The sequence below is a fragment of the Zea mays genome, chromosome 5, assembly GCF_902167145.1.
Source record: "Zea mays cultivar B73 chromosome 5, Zm-B73-REFERENCE-NAM-5.0, whole genome shotgun sequence".
Classification (NCBI taxonomy): domain Eukaryota; kingdom Viridiplantae; phylum Streptophyta; class Magnoliopsida; order Poales; family Poaceae; genus Zea; species Zea mays.
This window is the reverse complement of record NC_050100.1, coordinates 182,754,143-182,770,611: the sequence shown is the minus strand read 5'-3', so window position 1 is coordinate 182,770,611 and position 16,469 is coordinate 182,754,143.

Genomic DNA, 16,469 nt, shown 5'->3' with positions numbered 1-16,469 from the left:
AGGTGACAGAAGTATGCTGACCTGGGTGTGTCCTCCTTGCCACAACTGAAGGAATGCCTCTTCCCAACCCCTGGAACATAGAGCATCTCCATAAGTTCTATCCATAGGAGCAAGTCTGAGGGGTTAAGGTTTCTTCTTTTTGTAACTAGGTTGTGCATATGTGTACGTCAGCCCGGTGAGGTCTGCCCTCATAAGCCCGGCCTGTTGGTCTGCACCCATGCATATCAAGTTATAAAGAAAAGATTTACCCCCCTAGATGTGCTTCTGTGATGGTTTAATTCTGCTAAAGTTTTCAGATATTATTTTTTATCTAACCCACCCATACAGTTCCCACCCTTGCTGGTATGATGACATCCGAATTGAGTAAGCCAGGCTTGCAGTTTGGGACCCCTATCCTGATACAGGGGTCCGACAACCTACGGGTCCGGTTCTAGAGAATGGGCGCTTGTTTCCTGGGGTGGTCTGGAGCTGTGTAGCCGCTTAGCCTGGTCCCGTACCCTAAGCCTGCACCTCCCCCACTCTGCAACGGGTGCCCTAGTATTTGGAGCTGTGATCTTGTAGGTCCAGACATGAGGCTTGGCTTCCCAAACTCAATCCTGCAGGTCCTGTTGCATGAATCAAAGGATGGCTGATACCAGACGATGGGTCCTATGGGTGTGCTACTAACACTTCCTAGCTGAAGCTGTGTACAGGTCCAGGTCCCAGTCGAGGCTACCTCCTGGGGGCCGGGTCACCAACTCTTTCTTAGGTATACTGGTATCCAGCCTCGACACATCGAGTCTACATCCCAGGGGGGCCAAGTACCAGGGAGGAGTTGGTAATGCCACACACAACAAGGACAAATAACATACAAATAAGTGCTAATACTGCTCGAAAAATTGTACTCAAAAGTATCTTACAAAGACCAAAGAATATTACAAAGCCGCTTCCTAGCGGGACCCTTGCCTTCTCTCTGCAGATCTAGCTACTCATCATCAGCAGGATCCCACTGGAAACGTACGACCACCAGTTCTACGACATCTTGTACGGCCTCCCGGGCGGCGTCTTCAGTGTCGGCCACCAGACCAGCGATCACCGGCTCCAAGGAGATGGTTGGGTCGTGGCTCTGGAAGCATGTCAGGACGTACTCGATCACCACCCGACAGAGCCTGTCGCCTTCGACCTCTAGACGGGCGCCAAGGATCTGGTCCAAGCGTTGGAGGCGGTCGGCGGCGAAGTCCAGCACCGGGAGCGCGCCGGAGATGGACGTCGGTAGCTCCGACACCGGGATGGGACTCACCCCTAGCGGCACCAGTGTCGTGCTCGCGTCGCCAGCCCATGCGGCGATGTGCTGGACCCCGGCGCGATGCTCCGCTTGGAGATCTTCAAGTGTTTTCTTCATCGCCTCCACCTCCTAGGGGCCCGGTGCTGCCTGCGCCGCCTAGAACTGGCGGACCCACTCTTCCAGCGTCCGCTCATTCTCCTCCACCTCAAGCTCATGCTCGGCCAGCGACTTCTCCCGCCTTTCAAGCATTTCCTCCTTGAAGGCAAGATCCTTCTCCCGCCTGACGAGGTCCGCCTCCCGCCTGGTGAGGTTCTGTCTCCCGCCTGTCCAAGGACTCTCCTTTTCCTTTAAGCTTCTCCTCGGCGGGGGCGGCATCGCGGGCCTTGCCATCGAGCTCTCGCTGTAGCCTTTGTAGGCTCTCCACAGCCGCGGTCTGCTAGACCCGCTGCTCCTCCAGGATTTCATTGAAGGCACTCAACTTGGCCTGGAGCTCTGTGACAACCTCCTCCCTCTAGTTCAAGGTGTGACACCCCAGTGTCACCTAGGGTTTCTCTCAAATACCAACCCAAGAACCATTATTTTATGTGAACCAAAGTAAGCATGAGCATCAAATTAACTTAAGTACTAAAGGATTCACCAAGTATATACTTAAAAGTATCATGATCAAAACAATTGAGTCTTTTAAAAAGATAAGAATGTACAACCCTAATGAAAACCCTAAGTGAGCCCCATGGGCAAAATTAAATAAAATAAGAAAAAGGGGATGAAAAGTTTAAAATTATGACTTGAGCCAATTATAAAAATTGAAGTATATTTAATGAGCAACAAGAAAGGTTGAGAAAGCTTGGCCAAAATAACTCAAATAAAACCCCAAATCAAGCTTCTCATGTGGGGACTTAATGGGAATTCTGAATTTCAGAATTCTGAAATTCAGACCTTGAGCCAAAGATCAGGGATGTTCACCTTGATCCCTAACTCGAATCCTAATGGCCCATTGACAAAATTGTGTCTAACTAACCCCTCTGTCGTGTGCCAGAAGATGGCATTGGGACGCGAGCCCTAGACACGACAAAACCTTGGATTTGCCTCGGGTTTGAGCAGGGAGACAGACCGGATTTCCTGGCTCCATATCTCTGCAACCAGTAGGCAAAATCCTATGACCCCCACACAAGAATGGTAGCTTGTAGGGAGGAGAAGAGGTTTTGTGCACTGACCAAGGCGAGAGCAGGCTCGGATGAGCGACCACACGCGCCAGAACTTGGGCAGAACGCACGGGCACACGTGTTCGACCCTGGTCGGCACGCCAGAGCTCGCCCAACCCCCGCGCGCGCTCACCCCGGCGTCCGGTCAAGTCCGCCGCGCACCCACGCCCTCGGTCGTGCCCGCCCGCGCCTATAAAGCCTCCCCGGGTGCACCTCACTTCGCCCCGCACTCACCCTCACCGGCCAGCCCCCTTTCCTTAGCTCCGGCGAGCTCAATTCCGCCTGCCATTGCCGCTAGAGCTTCGGCCACCGTGGCCAGCCCACTCCAGCCATCCTCAAGTCGAGCCAGTGCTTCGGCTAGCTCCGCCAGTAGCCCGTAAAGCTTGTCAAGCCCTCGGACCCGGCCAGACTTCACCGGAGGCCCGAGATCAACCTCACCGGACTTCGGTCTTCCGCCGCCGTGCGTGGACCGACCTATCCAGTGAGTCTCTGACCGATTCCTTGCACCCATATCTTCTCTGGCATCCCGTGAACCTCTCTGACCCATCCAATTGCTCTATCTCGCCGTGACCAGGCCGGACTCCTCGCCGCCGACGAGCATCCCCGCCTGCGCGCGTGGACCGACCGACTCCGGCCATCTCCGACGGCGACCCGCACACCGTTGTGATCCCCGAGACCTCCCCTACGTCCTCGACCACTTCACCGGAGCAATCTCGCCGCCGGTAAGCCCCTCCGCCCTTTCTTCCGCCGCGGTTACTGTTTGAGTTAGACGAAGGACCTCGGGTTAGGATTTGTAGAACCCGAGGGGTTTTTCTGTAACGTCAGTGACTCATGTGAATAGTAGCTTAAGGACTGATTCGCGAGGAAAACTTAAAAACCCGCCAGGGACCCCAGTGCAAAGTGGATTTCCATTAAACCAATTCTGTTATTCTTTTTAAAATGACTAGAGAACTTAGAAAACCCATAACTTGATGAATTTTTCGTAAAAAGTTGTCAAACCAATTTTGCCAGCTCCTGAATATTATGAACTGTTATTTAAAAATGATAAACCCTATACTCTCTGTTCTAAATTTTAAAGTTTAAAATTAAAAACAGAAACACACCAAACCTTGTTTAATTAAGGAAAATTAGTTTTTCTTCTGTACTGAACCTAAGAAAATTTGTAGATGTTCAAATCTCATTTAGACACTGTTTAAAAATAGTAGGAACCCTAGCATTAGAAATTATGATGTGCTTATTCATTTAAAGCTATTTTGCCCAAAACTTAGGAAAAATCAGAAAGACATCGGAAATTAATGAACAGTGATTAAGATTATTTTTCCTAGTTTACTTATGTAACAGAGAACCTAGGAAAAATACAGAGACCATTAATTTGGACTAGTTTTAAATTAAAATGTTTTATTTAGCTTTATATGGACTGAAAATCAATTATTAGAGTAGCAAAACTATAACCAAAATGAATAATAAAAATCCAGTGGATTTACAACCACCAGAGCCCCACTACAAAAATAAAGAACACCTCAGCCCAACCTTCTAAGCAAGGAAAATAAATATAAAGTGATAATAAAGCATTTTTCAAATAAATCATGAACAACCCCTAATCATGTGATAATGGGCAACCAAAAATTAACTAAGTCCATAGTGTGATAAACTACCAAAGAAAAATGCAAACCCATGAAAAAGAAGCAAACTCATACCTATTGCTAGTATTTTATGGGAAAGGCCACTTAATTCAAATAATGCATACCACCCCTTCCCTTAAGCAAAAAGATGCCAAATTTCAGAATGATTGCTCTTGCACAAAACAATAACTAAGAAAAATAAGAACTTTGTTGTTTGATGTTTTTCAAATATAGTGGTAGTAGAAAACACCCATTTGGCTAGAAACTTGAGAAAACCATAGAAAAATAATTAAAAGGTATTAATGACTATAAATTTGTATCAAGTCATGTTATAACACCTAAAAGCCAGCAAAAATAAGTTTTAGAGAATTACCCACTGTTAAATAATAGTTGTAGTTCAAAGCACCCCTTCTGCCCTAGAATTTAATAATTTTGTCCAGGGAAAACTATCCACTTTCTGATCCACAAATTTTGAGACAGAGAAACATACACTAGTACCAAGCCACTGTAATTTTAGCAGAATTTTTAGAATTTTATAAAAGCAACTTGTAGTTCAAACCTACTCCAAAACATTAAAGAGAATAAAAGAAAAGGGAAGAAGAAATAAACCTCACCCCAATAAGTCTAACTTGAGAACTTATCAATTCTCCCTGAGACTTAAAAGGAATTCAGTGGAACCCCAAAATTAAACCTACCACTTACCTTAGCTTAGTTTAACCCAAATCACCAAGTATACCCCCCCAAGGGTCTTACATAAGTAAAGTTAACTTTGTTTAACTCAAGAAGATCATACACCTTTAAAGTTGTAATTTCTAGAAGCACGTATCATATCATGCATATACCTTACGCATTGCATTCATTAGATTGTAATCTTGCCGACGGAGAGTACGTGCTCATCCCCGAGCAAGGACCTGTCCAAGAGGAGGACCAGGAGCAGGCTTCAGAGGCTGCTATTGAGGATCTCCCCGCAGCCCCAGCAATTGAAGGCAAGCCCCGGTTTTATGCATAACCTGTTAATTATGCTATTTTTCTACACTTAATGCTTGTAGGATTGCAATGTGCACTTAAGTGTAGGAGTTGCTTGAAACCTCTAGTTGCATGAACTTAGGATTCCTTTTTGAGATGAATACTAGTATGCTAGGTCGAGTAGCTGCTTGCTAATCAGGATCTCGGTAGAAGTCGAGTGATTTTTCTAGCACTCGCGCGAGGTCAGGAATCGATTGTATTCATCTTGATAATGGGATATATGTTAGTCTATGGACTTGGATCCAGGGAGGATGCCTTGTCCATGAGACGGGAAAAATGAATTAAGGATTAATGTGTGGATACCTGAGTCAAGCTTTTGAACGTACTAAGCACATGCCGGGAAAAATGGTAACCGGTAAACCTAATACCTGATTGAAGTCGGGCGCGGACTTTATCCCTCATGCGACCTGAGACTGGGTCTCCCATGCTAGCTATGGTGGGTACAAGTGCGGTCACTGCACGGCGGCAGCCGAGGTCAGTGGAGCATTGTATGCCAAGGCGGTGAGGCCTGGACGCGAATGGGGAATCGATGGGGACGATTGTCATGTGTGGGGTCGGAGTACCCTGACATGCCGTGTGTTTAGGTTTACCTTGCAAGGTTAAAACTCGATTCGAATCGTCTGCTTCTCGTAGCTAATGAGACTGCTTGACCCCTTGTACTGCATCGAGTAAGAAGTGAAATGTGGTTACATGAGATAACTTGTTGATTGAACTAAATGATTGTTACCATGTATGCTTAGAAGGAGCAAATCTAGCTAAGTTAATGAGGATAGAATTTGAAAAGCTAAAAATTGATTTTAGAAACAGCTAGTGCTTTTGGCAAATCAAACCCCTCAGCCAAACAGCTGCATAGTCTAGAGGTAGAGGAGTAGACTCCTCACGCCGGTTAAGTCTAGCTGAGTATTAGTATACTCAGCCTTGCTTGTGGCACAATTTTTGCAGGTACCATTCAGGAAATGGTTGATGGTGTGACTTGGCCTACCACCCTGCCACCAGGTTGGACGGTCGAGTGGGATGTTGCTCCGGCAGGACAGGAGCACGAGGAGTAGTGGGCTAGGCCTTGCCCAATTCCTCGATACCGACGACATCGATTATCCGCTGCACTTTATTTTGTGAACTTTATTTGCTACTCGAAACTCCGATTTATGTAATAACTCAGTACTTAACTTGAGGTTTCCTGTTTTATTGTATTTCTTCTATGACTCACCTTCGAGTGAGATTGTGGAATTTGATCCTGGTTAAGTGGCTCTATCAGACTAGATCTGAGGGACTGACGGGTTATTCCGATTTAAGTGTGTTACGGCCCCTGGGGCGTGACTTCGGCACTTAAGCTGGAATAATTCGGGCGGTTCTGCCACACAAGGTCTCCTCCTTCTTGTCCAGCCTCTTCTCCTTCCGGCCCACCTCCAGCTCCCGGGCGTACACCTTCTGGAGGTCCTTTTTGTAGTCCTTGCGGTCCCACTCAAGCTCGAACCGCTCGGAGGCGAACTGGCGGGACGTCGCCTTGGTACGCTCCTCCAGCTGGGTACGCTAGTCGCCGAGGCGCTGGTGTTCGGCCTCAAGCGCCTCCCACTCCCATAGGATCGCCGCTTTGGTCTCGTGAAGAGCCTGATGGGCACGAGACAACACCCCGGGGAGGGGAATCAGCGCCGCTTCTGGCTCGGTGCCGGACCGGAGCCGCCGCCCAAAAATTACCTCCGTCTCCTCCGGAGTGGGCGACGGGATGGAGCTGGCCGCGCCCCCCGCGTCGACCTCGATGGAGGGGGTGGGCGCAGTTGGGGCCTCCCCTGCCGCTGCCGACGGTGTACTCGACGACATCGCCGTCGTTGAGGCTGTGGCAGCCGTCAGAGCAGTGGGGACCCCCTCCGCCGCTGGGGCACCACTTGGCGTTGGCGCTGCTGCTGCCAGACCCCCAGCTAGAGCCTAGGGGCCCGGTGGCGCTGTCTCGGCGGCAGCAGCCGGGGGCGGAGGAGGCACAGCTTTGGGAGCAGAGGGGGAGGAAGCCCTAACAAGCAAAGGATGGGTTAAGATCTGTTGGCATAATAGATAGACTAATAAAAAATAATAATAAAGGGCTACACTCACTTGCGGCCCTGGACCTTCCAGCGGCCCTAGAAGCGGGGCGACCGCTGCTTTTGCTGTTGCTGCTGTTGTTGCTGCTACTGCTGGTGCCCCTGGGGGAGATCGCCCCCGGGTGGTGGTGGCGGTGGTGGACCCGACGGTGGTGGACCCGACGGTGGTGGTGATTGTGGTGGCGGCGAACCCAATGGTGGTGGTGGTGGAGGACCGACACGCCTCTGCACGCCCTGGGCTTGGGAGCCGGCCTCCTTGGCCCCACCTGCAGTCCTCTGACGCTTCTGGGGGGGGGGGTCTGAGATGAATGATCCATCGGCGCGGTGCAGTCGGCGCCACCTCTCTTCCTCCGACCCTCCGGTGCCACCTAGGGAGGAGGAACTACCTGCAGCCCCTTTGCCCTTGTCCAAGGGGCGGGGGGACGCGGCGGAGGCGCTGGGAGCCACGACGGGGACGCTGGGAGCCACGCCGGCAGTCTAGGGGCCTCCAGCCGACGCATTGGAGATCCGGATCCCGCGGTGGGGGTCCTGGCCGTCGGTCTGGTGAATCACCACGCCGCTCTCGTCGAGGGTCGGCAGCGTGGCCAAGATCATCGTCCTCAGCCCTGGATCGTCGCAGAGCGCGGAGATGCCCTCGGGAAGGATTAGGAACTCAAGAATGAAAGACTCACCGGTAATCCCCTTCACCAAGACTTCCAACTCGTCCCAGGACAGGTTGGTCCCTGGCCCGCGCTGGACTCAGCCGATGTCGTTTGAGCCGGTGAACCAGCAACATAGGCGCGCCCTCTGCTGCACCGGCGTGATCCGGCGCTTCAGGAAGTCTCCGACCATGTGCATTGACGTCAGGCCGCCCGCCGCCAAGCTCTTGATCCTATCCAGGATGAGCTGGAACTCCGGCGCCAGGGATGGCTTGGCCCTCCACTGCTTCCGGTCGAGTCTTGGCCCGTTGCTCGGCAGGGCGAGGCGATCGTTGGCCTCCGCGCTGGCGATCACCTAGTCGCCGCGCCATTTCTCCCACCTTGCGCCGCCAAGGGTGGGGATGTAGGCCACGACTAAATATGACCTTGTCTGGAAGTAGTAGGTGTCGAGGTGGTCCATAGCCTTCCCAGACTTCACCAGCACGAAGAAATGGCGGAAGAGGGAGGTGCTAGGGGCCACCCCCACAAACATCTCGCAGAGGTGGGCGAAGATGGCCGCCTGGAGGATGGAGTGGGGCGTGAGGTGCTGAAGCTGGAGGCCGAGCTCCTCAAGCAGCAGCAACAGGAAGAAAGGCGAGATCGGCAGTGCCAACCCGCAGGAGAGGTAGGAGACGAAGAGCACGAACTCCCCGGCGGCGAGATCGCTGAGGGGGGTGGAGCCGACACGAATCCTTCCGGCGAATGCCGGTGCGCTCCATCTGAGCAGGTTGCGCACCAGGTTGAGTGCCCCCTCAGACTGGAAACGCTCGGGATGAACTAGCGAGGCCATGGCGACTACGGCGGCGGAAAGCAGAAGAGCACGATTGCAAAGGGGCGCGGAGAGCTCGGAGGCGAAGGGGCGCAACAATTGGGAGAGAATGCGAAAGTGTAACTGCTACGCGCGGGCTAAATCCCTTTTCAAGGCATACTCTCCCGCTCGCGCTCCGAGACACCGCGGAAAATCTCACCCGACGCGCACCAAAGCAACCCAGCCTATGACATGGGGGCCCGGGTCCACAAGTCATATAGCTGGTGTGCTGGTCTCCGAGTGCGGAGAAGGCGAACCGCCACACGAGGAGCGAACCGCCGCCCACGGTAGTGCGCCTCTTCATCTCCGCTGAAAACAACGGCCCAGTCTATGACACGGGGGCCCAGGACCACAAGTCGTACTCCTTGGGCGTCGGTTCCTGGGTGCAGAAAGAGCGAAACGCCGCTCGCGCCAGTACTGCGCCTCATTGGGGCCGCTGCAGAAGACAGAGAAGGTGATTTTTTAAACCAATGCAGCGGTATCGAGGCACCTTGCGCATGGCCTGGCGAAACCATCAGGCATGGGGGTCGTGGGTCAGTCAGCCGCGGGGACAGACATGGCAGTTGGTGTGACCGAAGGCGGATTGGCGGTGATTACGTCAGCAAACGCACGGAAGCGGCGCACCAATCGCCAGTCAAGCTTTGGCCCCACCTGAAGGCTCGTATCCTCCCCTGAGGTGGGCTTGGGGGCCACTATCGGTACCCTGAAATAGGGGTACCCCTTACTACAGCATGAAGACGCGGTACCCACGCGACTATCTCTAGTCGCGTGGTGAACAGCACCCGACCCCACCACGTGGACGGCTCCGGGGCTGCCACGTGGCCAGAGAAGACGATATACTCCAAGGTATCAATAGTGGGTCCGGATCCCCATGGGAAAGTGTCGGACCCCTGTATATGCGGACCGGACCTCCGAGTAAGGTCTAGGACCTCCACGGGCGCAAACCGGACCCCTAGGATGGGTTCCGGACCCCTCTGTGTGGGGTCCGGGCCACTCACAGCAGGGTCCCGGGATTCTGGGGCAAAGAATACCCAGACCTTAATCAAGGCCAGGCGGGGGTCTGGAGCCGACACGTGTCCGGACCTTACCGTATACGCTTCTGCTCCCCCACTCAGGCTGAACCCCGATGCTGCCACGTGGCATGGTGCACGTGACGTAAGCCAACGGGCGTTGCCTGACGTAAGGCCTCTGGGCCGCACGACCTCTGCATTTATTGTGGATAAGGCGCACCGCCTGTCCATTCCACTGGCAGGCGATGTGCCGTCTCGGCATTTAGTGAGCCCTGTCCATTCCACTGGCAGGCAATGTGTCGCCTCAGCATTTAATGAGCCCTGTCCATTCCACTGGCTGACGGTGACCAGACCATCCTGCAGGCGGTGTGCCTGTCCATTCCATTGGCAGGCGGCACATCCATACCGCCGCATGTACTACGCTCATCATGACTCGCGCGTTATCGAGGAAGCAGCGCGGTATATCAATACTACATGGACTACAGACATTATGGCGCTTGGATATCACCCTAGCGTTACATGCATTAGTTACTTCCTTCCATTTTGCCCCTGGCCCACATGTCGGGGCTCAATATCCTTGTATGTGCCTCCCTTGAGCTATAAAATGGAAGGCACACAATGTTACAAGACACACTCTCAGACTCTCATACACTCAAGCTCATAGATTCAATACAACACACAGTGGAGTAAGGTATTACGCTCCGGCGGCCTGAACCACTCTAAATCCTCGTGTTCACTCGTGTTCATCGATCATCTAGCAGACAGGCAAAACGCTTATGCCCCTCCTCATCTTAGGATTTAGGGCGGGTGCGTTCCGCCACCCGGCCGGAGAATTTCCTCTCTGACAGGCATGTTAAAGTAAAAAATGCCTATGCTCAGGAAGTAGAGAAAAATGAAAACTTGACTAAGGAGCTTAGCATTTGACATGATTCATTTACCAGTCTTAGAAATGAAAATACTAGTTTAATTGCTAAGATTGATAAATTGAATGAATCAATTTCTAGCCTTAGAACTGAAAATTCTAGTTTAATTTCTAAGGTTAAAGATTTAAATGTTTGCAATGATTCTATTTCCTGTCTTGGAAATGAGAATGCAATTTTAAATGCTAAGATAGAGGAATTAAAATCTTGCAAACCCTCTACATCTACTGTTGATCATGTTACTATCTGTACTAGATGTAGAAATGTTAATGTTGATGCTATAAATGATCACCTTGCTCTTATTAAACAATAAAATGATCATATATCTCAATTAACTGCTAAAATTAATGAGCATGAAATTGAAAATGAAAAGTTTAAATTTGCTAGAAGCATGCCCTATAGTGGGAGATGCCCTAGCATTAAGGATGGCATTGGTTTCCAACAGGGAAGCAATGTCAAGATTAATGCCCCTAAGAAATTTTCTAACTTTGTTAAGGGCAAAGCTCCCATGGTTCAGGATAATGAGGGCTATATTTTATATCCTGCTGACTATCCTGAACACAAAATTAGGAGAATTCATGCTCGGAAATCTCATTCTGTTTCTCACCATGCTTTTATGTATAAGAATGAGGCCTCTAGCTCTAGGCATTCTACACATGTTAAAATGCCTAAAAAGGAAACTCCTACTGCATCAAATGATCATAATATTTCATTCAAAACTTTTGATGCTTCTTATATGCTCACTAATAAATCAGTCAAAATAGTTGCCAAATGTGTTGGGGGCAAACACAAGGGGTCAACGACTTGTGTTTGGGTACCCAAGGTGCTTGTTTCTAACGTGAAAGGACCCAAGACTGTTTGGGTACCTAAGAACAAGGCCTAAATTGTTTTGCAGGTTTATGCATCCGGGGGCTCAAGTTGGATAATTGATAGCGAATGCACAAACCACATGATAGGGGAGAAAAGAATGTTCTCCTCCTACGAGAAAAACGAAGATCCCCAAAGAGCTATCACATTCGGGGATGGAAATCAAGGTTTGGTCAAAGGACTTGGTAAAATTGCTATACCACCTAACCATTCTATTTCCAATGTTTTTCTTGTAGACTCTTTAGATTACAATTTGCTTTCCATATCTCAATTATGCAAAATGGGCTACAACTGTCTATTTACAGATGTAGGTGTTACTGTCTTTAGAAGAAGTGATGATTCAGTTGCATTTAAGGGAGTATTAGAGGGTCAGCTATACTTAGTTGATTTTAACAAAGATGAACTCGATACTTGCTTAATTGCTAAGACTAATATGGGTTGGCTCTGGCATCACCGACTAGCCCATGTTGGAATGAAGAATTTCACAAGCTTCTAAAGGGAGAGCACATTTTAGGACTAACAAATGTTCATTTTGAGAATGACAGGGTTTGTAGCGCATGTCAAGCAGGAAAACAAGTTGGTACTCATCATCCACATAAGAACATCATGACGACTGACAGGCCACTCGAGCTACTCCACATGGATCTATTCGGCCTGATAGCTTACATAAGCATCGATGGGAGTAAGTACTTTCTAGTAATTATGGATGACTATTCTCGCTTCACTTGGGTGTTCTTTCTGCAGGAAAAATCTCAAACCTAAGAGACCTTAAAGGAATTCTTGAGACGGGCTCAATCTGAGTTCGGATTGAGAATAAAAAAGATAAGAAGCGACAGCGGGATGGAGTTCAAGAACTCTCAAATTGAAGGCTTCCTTGAGGATGAGGGCATCAAGCATGAGTTCTCTTTTCCCTACACACCTCAACAAAATGGTGTAGTGGAGAGGAAGAATAGAACTCTACTGGACATGGCGAGGACCATGCTTGATGAATACAAGACTCCGGACCGGTTTTGGGCTGAGGCGATTAACACCGCCTGTTACTCCATCAATCGGCTCTACCTTCACCAAATCCTCAAGAAGACATCATACGAACTCCTCACCGGTAAAAATCACAATGTTTCATATTTTAGAGTCTTTGGTAGCGAATGTTTTATTCTTGTTAAAAGAGGTAGAAAATCTAAATTTGCTCCTAAGGCAGCAGAAGGCTTTTTACCAGGTTATGACTCAAACACAAGGGCATATAGAGTCTTCAACAAATCCACTAGATTAGTTGAGGTTTCTTGTGACATTGTGTTTGATGAGACTAATAGCTCCCAAGTGGAGCAAGTTGATCTTGATGAATTAGATGATGAAGAGGCTCCGTGCGTCGCGCTAAGGAACATGTCCATTGGGGATGTGTGTCCTAAGGAATCCGAAGAGCCCACACAAGCACAAGATCAACCATCATCTTCCATGCAAGCATCTCCACCAACTCAAGATGAGGAACATGCTCAAGTTGAAGATCAAGAGGATGAGCCATTTCAAGAGGAGGACAATGATCAAGGGGGAGATGAAGACAATGAAGACAAGGAAGATGATCAAGAGATACAGGGTCAAAGACCGCCACACCCAAGAGTCCACCAAGCAATTCAAAGAGATCACCCCGTGAACTCCATCCTCGGTGACATGCATAAGGGGGTAACCACTAGATCTCGAGTTGCTCATTTTTGTGAACATTACTCTTTTGTGTCCTCTATTGAGCCATACAGAGTGGAGGATGCACTAAAAGATTCGGATTGGGTGCTGGCTATTGTCACACCCGGTTTTAGAAGGCAAACCGAATGCGAACCATGTATGTGCCAGGATCAGCAATTCACGTACACAACAGTTACATAACTGGACATCATCACACATTGCTCAAATCGTAATATAAAAGGGGAATAATAGTCGATTACATCATATGTCTGAGACATCCACATAGTCTTTACAATAATCAAAGTGCTGAAAAGAAACGTAGATACACGCGACCTTCATAGGCAGCCGACTGGGGGTTGCCGCTAACCCACACCTAGAACTAATCGTAATCTTGGAACTCCTAGTGGTCTCCTTCCACGGCTTCATCCTCTCCTGAGCAGGGGTTGCAATGCTGACAACCTGGGGATGGGGGGTTTGGTGTGTAGAGCAAGGGTGAGTACACATCAACATACTCAGCAAGCGTCCTGTCTAGCTGTAGTGGACTAGCTTTATGTGGGGGTAAGTCAAGCAGTTGCTTTTAGTTGGTTAGATTATTATTACTAGTAGAGAAAGCCAAGTTTTAGAATTAACCCATGTTATTAACCCAAACGTACTCCTTTCCAAACGGAAGGAGTACCACTTACCATTACCAGAGTCAAAGCCAAAACCAACAATCTCATTGTCACCTGTAATCCGAACATCTCTGATCAAGTACCACTAATCAATGGAGCTCCCTTGGCCGCTCATAACCGCGAGCATGACTGATATATCAGTTTTCATACACTCTGCAGAGGTTGCGCCCTTTACCCACAAGCCATGATTTCCCTTTCTGCCCGGAGATCATGACTCTCCATTGATCACTACCAAGGTGACCCAGCAGGGTATCACTATGTAGCCTTTACAAAGATTCCCCAGGGCTGTAGCCGCCTGTTAGGTTTCCTAAATGCACCGCACTCCTCCCCAGGGGGCGAACCCAAACTTGGCAGAGCGAGCCGCATACACCGAGCCCCATTAACGACACGACAACTAAGCGAACTACACCCCGGTTCCTCTAATTATTCAGCTAAGGGCATCCCATTCCACCCTCATGGTGAAAGGGAAATGTGCCCTTGGGTCATTTCTAAGTATTTTGGTGATTGAGTGCCAACGCAAGTGCTTTTGTGTTAATCTATGCAAAGTGGTGGACAAAGTGCAAATCATGTCAAAAGGTATGTTTCTAGACTTAGTACATTGTTTATGGACTAATGTATTGTGTCTAAGTGCTGGAAACAGGAAAAATTGAATTGAAAATGAGATGGCTAAGTTCTGTCAAAGTCAGAGCAGTCTGGGTGCACCGGACAGTGTCCGGTGCGCCAGGCTGGCTCGAGCGAACTGGCCGCTCTCGGGAATTCATCGGCGACGTACGGCTATAATTAACCGGACTGTCCGGTGTGCACCAGACTGTTCGGTGAGCCAACGGTCGGCCGGGCCAACGGTCGGGAGGGGGCACCGGACTGTCCGGTGTGCACCGGACTGTGTCCGGTGCGCCAACGGCTCCCAGGCGCCAACGGTCGGCTTTGCCAGGAAAGGAAATGAAATCCGCACCGGACAGTGTCCGGTGTGCACCGGACTGTTCGGTGCGCCAGGCGACAGAAGGCAAGATTTGCCTTCCTGGAATGCTCTCAACGGCTCCTAGCTGCCTTGGGGCTATAAAAGGGACCCCTAGGCGCATGGAGGAGAAGACCAAGCATCCTTTGAGCATTCTTGATCACTCACACTCCACTCTTGCGCACTTGTTCGACATTCTAGTGATTTGAGCCCCGTTCTAGTGTGCTAGTCTTTTGAGCTCAAGTCTGGGTCTTGTGTGTGCGTATTTGCTGTGATCTTTGTGTCTTGTGTGAGTTGCTCATCTCTCCCTTACTCCGTGCTTCTTTGTGAACATCAAAAGTGTAAGGGCGAGAGGCTCCAAGTTGTGGAGATTCCTCGCGAACGGGATAAGAAAAGAAAAGCAAAACACCGTGGTATTCAAGTTGATCATTGGATCACTTGAGAGGAGTTGAGTGCAACTCTCGTTCGTTGGGACGCCACAACGTGGAGTAGGCAAGTTTTGTACTTGGCCGAACCACAGGATAAACCACTGTGTCATCTTTGTGTTGATCTCTTTGTGGTTATCGTGTTGTGCAAGTTCTCCTTTCTAGCCACTTGGCGATTATTGTGCTAACACTTAACCAAGTTTTTGTGACTTAAGTTTCAAGTTTCACAGGATCACCTATTCACCCCCCCTCTAGGTGCTCTCAATTGGTATCAGAGCCGTTCTCTTCAAGAAAGGGACTAACAGCCCGAAGAGATGGATCCTAAGGGAAAGGGGATGGTGGTCAACAACGAGAAGGAGTCTATCTTCAATGAGTTGAAAGATGACAAGCCTACAAACTCGGGCTCGAGCCACAAAAGAAGAGACGGGAAGAAGAAAAAGACAAGGCGCATCAAGGAGATCATCTACTACGACGACATCGACGAATCCACTTCTTCCCAAAAGGACGATGACGACTACGAGAAAAAGAAAACGGTCAATTCAAACTTTTCTTTTGATTATTCTCGTATTCCGCAAAGCACAAATGCTCATTTACTCTCCATTCCACTTGGTAAACCTCCTCACTTTGATGGAGAGGACTATGGATTTTGGAGTCACACAATGCGTAGTCATTTGTTCTCTCTCCATCCAAGCATATGGGAGATAGTCGAGAATGGAATGCATTTTGATAGCAGTGATAGTCCCATGTTTATCAATGAGCAAATTCACAAAAATGCACAAGCTACTACTGTTCTTCTAGCATCATTGTGCAGGGATGAATACCATAAAGTGAGCGGCTTGGATAACGCCAAGAAGATTTGGGACACCCTCAAAATCTCACATGAGGGGAACGACGTCACCATGCTCACCAAGATGGAGTTGGTGGAGGGCGAACTCGGGAGATTCGCTATGATAAGGGGGGAGGAGCCAACCCAAACATACAACCGGCTCAAGACCCTTGTCAACAAGATAAGGAGCTATGGAAGCACGCGATGGACGGATCACGACGTCGTCCGCCTAATGCTAAGGTCCTTTACTGTTCTTGATCCTCATCTTGTGAACAATATTCGTGAGAATCCTAGGTACACCAAGATGACGCCCGAGGAGATACTTGGAAAGTTCGTAAGCGGGCGGATGATGATCAAGGAGGCTAGATACGTGGATGATGCATTGAATGGCCCAAACCAAGAGCCTCAAACTATCGCTTTCAAAGCAACGAGAAGCAAGGAGGCGCTACC